We start from the raw sequence: 5,946 nt of genomic DNA, 5'->3' as shown, positions 1-5,946 counted from the left end.
GCCAGAGCCTTGGCTCCCCGACCTCACTGACCTGGGATGTGGGCCTCATGCCCCCAACACCCATGAAGGGGGGGATGGATGATGGGGGTCAGAGGATGATGGGAAGGATGATGGGGATGGGGGACGATGGATTATGGGGGGCTGGATGATGGGGAGGTCGGATAATGGGGCCAGGGGGAACGGAGGATGGGGCGGATGATTATGGGGATGGATGATGGAGGGGACAGATGAAGCAAGGTATGGATGATGGGGGTGGGGGGAGACGGAGGATGGCCGGGATGGATGATGAGGGGGACAGATCATGGGGGGCATGGATGACGGGGTGATGGATGATGGGGGTGGCCAGAAGGGCTGCTAAGTGAGGGGTGGCCTGCCATGCATCCATACCTACACCAGGAACGGCAGCACGGACAGGCTAGGAAAGCACCGAGTTGGGAAAGTGGGGCTGGCCCGGCGTCCACTAGGCCATGTCCGGTCAGGGTCACGGGCAGCCAGGTGCCCGGCAGACGTGACTCGGCTCACTCGTTTACTCATGCATCTGTCCAGCAGACGTGTGCCGGGAACCCCCGGCTGCGGAGCCCCGAGATGGTGCCAAGTGGGCGTGCTTCCGTGACTCCAGAGTCGGGCGGGGCCGGGGGTGCTGCGGGGCCTGGTGTCAGCAGCCCCCCTCTGAGGCAGGACCTCAGGGCCAGGCTGTTTACATTCCCACAGTTATTTACGGGCGTGTGTGTGAGAGGACAGAGCCTGGAGCTCCTGGGAGCCTCCCAGGAAGGGGGTGACGCGCAGGCCCGGGTGACGCGGGCCTTCATGGGGACCGCGCCTGTGCACGCTGCCCGCCAAGCCGGGTCTGTGACGGAGGCTCTTCCCCACCCGCCGGGACAGGCACCTGCCCACCCTGTCCTCTAAAACTGCTCCTCTGTCCCCTTCACGGCCCAGCTGAAGAGGAAGAGGGACGCATCCAGGAGACAACCTCGAGATCAAGGGCACAGGAAATTTCTGCTTTCATCTGAAAATCCGTCAGCTGCAGAGGAAGTCCAGAGCCAGGCGGATGCCTGGGCTGTGGCTCACGCACACATGGGCTCCCGCTGGTGTGAATGAGCCCAGGGCGAGGCTCCCGTCTGCGGTCTCGCCTGGTCCTCTGTGAGGAGCCGCGTCTCACAGCCCGGCCCCCGTGTCCACTGCTGAGCCCCAGCTCTGTGGGGGGGGGTGGCGAGGGGAGAGGCTGGGACTGGGAACCAGTTGATTTCCCAAGCGGCTCCCCGAGCTGACGCAGCCCCAGGCTCTGGACAGGCGGGACGGTCCCACGCTCAGATGACAGAGGGAGTTTCCTCGTCCCGGGGGAGGTGTTCCTGCTGCACAAAGCCCCCGCCACATGAAACGCACAGCACGCACGTGCCTCGGAAGGCCCCACGTTCGGTCCCTGTGTAGGAAGGGAACATCAGCTGGTCATGCACGTCTGGAATCTGCTGGCAGGACTGAGGGCCGGCACACGCTCGCCTGCAGGAGCCTGCACTTGGGTCAAACTACCGGAGCAAGACACAGTTCCACTGGTCAGGAGATGCTCATATCTGCCTCAGGCGCCTCGTTTGTAAAACAAGTGCGGTGACACTTGCCCCCAGGGCACAGGGGTGGGGTGTTTACACGTGTTTGCCCTCTCTGTAGACAGCCGTCATCACAGAAGAATAGGGGCCTAGAGGTCAGGGGGCCGGGCTGGGTCCTTGCAGAATGAGAAGTCCTGTAACCCTGGGGTCTCAGGCTCCTGGCTCCCCGACAGGGTTTCATGGGTGGCCCCAGGGGTCCCTTCTTGCTTGGATATTCCAGGACCGCCGCCGACGGAGTGCTTGTTTTCGATTCGTCGTGATGTCCTCCAACACCTGTTGTAGTGCTCAAGGAACAGGTGCTCAATTAATGGGTGGACACGACGAGTATAAATGCTGACGGTGTGATGCAGAGAGTTACACAGAGTCACAGGAAAGGGCTGACCGTCACTCAGGACTGAGAAGTGGGGAAGGCTCCCTGGAGGAGGTGGCTTTGAGTCCAGCCGTAAACAGCAAATTTTTTTTTTGGGGGGGGGAGTATAATTGCTTCACAAAGTTGTGTTAGTTTCTGCTGTACGACCATGTGAATCAGCTGTATGTATACATATATCTCCTCCCTCCCACCCCAGCCCTCTAGGTCACCTCGGAGCACTGGGCCGGGCTCCCTGGGCTGCACAGCAGCTCCCCACTAGCCGCCTATTTCACACACGGCTGTGTGTACGCGTCACTGCCGCTCTCTCAGTCCTTCCCACCTGCCCCTTCCCCGCTATGTCCACATGTGCATTTTCCACGTCTGGGTCTCGAGTCCTGCCTGGAACGAGGTTCATCTGTACCATTTTTCTAGGCTTCACATACATGTGTGAATATATGATATCTATTTTTTCCTTTCTGACTTATTTCACTCTGTTTGACAGATGCGGTCCATCCGTATCTTTACCAATGACCCAATTTAGTTCCTTTTTATGGCTGAGTAATATTCCATTGTATATATGTGCTCTATCTTATTAAAGAGCTGTTTGAATGGGTGGAAGAGAGGAGTTGATGTTCCAGGCAAGAGAAACGCAGTGAACAAAGGTGCTCATGATGAATCAGAAGCAAGTCCTGCCACCAAGGAGCTTGAGCAACAGAGCAAAATGGACAGGTCCCTCCCCGGCGTCTTTTCTCAGGAAGGTGCTGGAGGGCGAGCTCCAGGAACACAAGGAGTAAACTTCACTTTACTCCCAGGAAGACGAGGGAGTGCACCAAGAAAGAGAGCAAACCAAGAAAGGATCTCGGAAAAAAGGGACCCAGCCCTGGAGGAAGGCGGAGACGCACCCCCAGGAGGAAGGGGATTCCCGGAACCTCCCTCAGGCACCGGGCACGGAGGACATGCAGCCCCGATGGCGGCAGCAGAAGGCTCAGATGAGGGACGAAGGGCAGATGACCGTGTGCGCGTGTGCGTACACGCGCAGTACTGTTAGCAGACTCACATGACGGGGAGAGAGGGTGGGGTTACACTGGGGGTCGGTCTGTGGAACAGCAAGCCAGCCTACAAGCCCCCCAAGACACTTGCAACAAAAATATGCAGTAAGGAAGGCTATTATGATCTACAACAAACTCAGCAGTGAATCGTGGCCTGTGATCCCTGTGGAGTCAATGCTGACTGTGGGCAGGGTTCACCGTGGGCCAGGAGACCGAGCGTGGACAGGGCACCCCTGGGCCTGAAACAGGACATCCAGAGCGGAAGCACCTGAGTGTCCTGGGAGACGTGGGGGCCCGAGTCAGCTCCATGGACTGAGCCTGATCACACAGGACAGCGGGGCCGCGGGGAGGCACCCTGGGAGGGACGCGGCTTTCCTGCGCAAGACTCAGATCTGTTCCATGGTCTCAGTATGTGCATTTATAATAGTGATAACAGAACTGAAGGAAAAGCGAGAGACGGCCCTGCCACCACTCGGTTGACGAGACCAGCCAGTGCGGGGGTGCCGGGGGCGGGCTGCCCTCTGGAGGCGTGGGTGCTGGTGCCACCCGCGGGAGCACACAGCTTGGCTGGCGCGGTTGTGCACGCCCGACCTCCATCCACGAGTGGCACCCACGTGCGTGCTGCATGGAGAAACCTTTGAACTCCAGGGGCTTGGGGCTTTCGTGGTGGCTTTGCTGGTGGTGAAAGCCTGGACGCTCCCCTGCATCCGTGGACGGGAGAACAGAGTGAAGAGTGAGCCCAGCACACAAAGGAGGGCCAGCAGCGTGGAAACAGAAGGCCCCCAGCTCGGACACTGCCCCAGACGCGGCTCAGAAACAGAGCACTCAGGGGAACAGGGCCAGCCACGGAACAAGACACACCCCAGCTAACACCATGTTTGTAAGACTCAAAAACAAGCAAGGCGAGCTGTAGGACTTAGGCACGCTATATATATGCTAAAACCCCAAAGGAAAGCAAGAGATTGAGAAAGGTGTGAGGACACGCCTACTTCTGGGGCAAAGTCCAGGGTGGGGCGTTCCCAAGGGGTGAGGAGGGGTGGGGACGCCTGGGTCCTGGCTGGGCTGTGGGCACTTCTACACGTCGCTGCCCAGAGACTGCATGTGTCCACTCGACAGCATCAGATACACCCTCACAGGAAATGGGGGGGGCGGGCAGGGGCCCAGTCCACACGGCCTTATGAGGCCTGAGCTGCGGCCTGTGAGCCGTGGTCAGTGTGAAGGGATGCTTCATTCCCTCCCAGCTCAGCAGCTCACCTGTGTCCTGGGTGTCTTCGTTCCAGCCCAGCTGAGCGATGGCCTCTCGCTGGCACTGTGTCCACACCCCCACACCCCACAGCTGCTGAAGACACAGCCCTGGCAGGGGCCCAGGCCAGGTGAGTGTGGGAGGGGCAGCTGTCGTCCACAGCCCAGATCAGCCCCTGCATGCCCAGCATCCAGAGGATGGTATGTGGGCACCCGCTCTGTGGACAGACAGGTGTGACAGGCAGAGGATGGTATGTGGGCACCTGCTCTGTGGACAGACAGGTGTGATGGGGAGGGGATGGGGAAGGGGACGTGTCGAGTGAGCTCATGGCAAGCAGGCAGGTGTGGAAAGCCCCGACCGCCACCTGCAGACCGAGTTCTCGACAATGCAGCAGCCAGGACCCCGAGGGGCAGGTTGGTTCTGTCAGGTGTGTGTTGGGGGGGCGCTGAATCCTGAGTCCACCTGTGAAGGGCTCTGTGGGTAAGGATGGGTGCTTAGGGAGTAGCTGGAGGGGCCCGTGATGTGGACAAATCCCTCCTCCCCAGGATCCTGGCCTCCCAGGAAAAGAATTCCATCTGGCTGACTGACCCGGACCACCAGGCATTAGGTGTAGACGGTCGGAAATAAGACAAAAATAGATGATGAAATGCTGGCGTTCCACATCACAGGTTCCCCGAGGGTGATGCCGGGACACAGGGCCTCCCTGCAAGGCAGCAGGAAGCTCTGTGTCTGCCAGATTAGGAGTCCAGGCTGTGGACACCTGCAGCCATGGCCCTTTCTGTGGCTGCAGCCCCGCCAGACACTCAATCCCTCTGGTGGGTAAAGCAGACCCTGCCCAGATGCAGAAGTGGCCTGACCTTGGCCTGAACTCAGCCAGGCAGCCCTTCCACCCTGACCACCAGGTTGGTGCAACCAGGTGCCTGGTCCTCCCCTGGCCCTTGTGGTGAGGTGTGGCCCAAGCAAAGTGCCGTGGCAGGTGAAGAAGAGCCAAACCCCAAAGGCGTTACTTGGCCTTAGAGTCCAGCAGTACCCGCACCTGGGTAGGTCAGCCATCTGGGTCAATAAGCTCCCTTGCTGCCCAGGCTGCCTCAGGTGGGCTGTCACTTGTCACCAAAGTTGACCCGGCTGAGCTCCTTGGCCTTGATGCCAGGAGGTCGGGATCTGGCCCAGTTCTGCCTCAAAGGCCTCTGGACTGTCCTGTGGGTGTAACCAGTGGCCCTCCTAATGCTTAGAGTCTGTGAATGAGATTGTTCTCTGGGTTTGCTCAAAACAACCTCTTCAAATGTGGAAAAGGACAACAAAATAAAATTTTAAAGTTCAGGAAAAGAGCTATTTCTACAAGTGTGGTCTCTGGCCCCTGGTGGCAGCCACAGTGACTCTGGAGTCAGAATTCAGCTCCCTGGGCCCCAGGGCCAGGAGAAGGTGACCAGAGGCGGCTGTAACGCTGCCCATTAGACTGGGCCCCCACACCAAGCTCAGTCCTGCTGCGGGATCTTAGTCGGCACAGGTAACCCTCGACCTTCCCTTGGCGCTGCCAGGGGTGCTGACAGCCCTGTGGTTGCAGACGGTCCTTAGAGGGATGATGAGGACCCCGTTGGTCAGCAAGAAACGCAAACTTCTCCACGAGGGGATGGGGTTGGGCGAAGGGGGTAGGCCTGCCCAGAGCACCATCCCGAAGTGCCTCTCGGGGCTGTGAGTCCACAT

The 5,946-nt window shown here is 59.3% G+C and overlaps 1 long non-coding RNA gene across 1 annotated transcript; it reads right to left on the bottom strand.

Moving 5' to 3' along the window:
- LOC102168756 lies at positions 3,153–5,946 on the bottom strand. Its single transcript, XR_001919576.1, has 5 exons — positions 5,762–5,946; positions 5,354–5,439; positions 4,831–4,891; positions 4,254–4,716; positions 3,153–3,700 (listed from the first exon to the last, which is right to left on the bottom strand). It is a non-coding gene; the product is annotated as an uncharacterized LOC102168756 (long non-coding RNA).

The sequence above is a fragment of the Capra hircus genome, chromosome 18, assembly GCF_001704415.2.
Source record: "Capra hircus breed San Clemente chromosome 18, ASM170441v1, whole genome shotgun sequence".
Classification (NCBI taxonomy): Eukaryota; Metazoa; Chordata; class Mammalia; order Artiodactyla; family Bovidae; genus Capra; species Capra hircus.
This window is presented reverse-complemented; position numbering and strand designations above follow the sequence as displayed.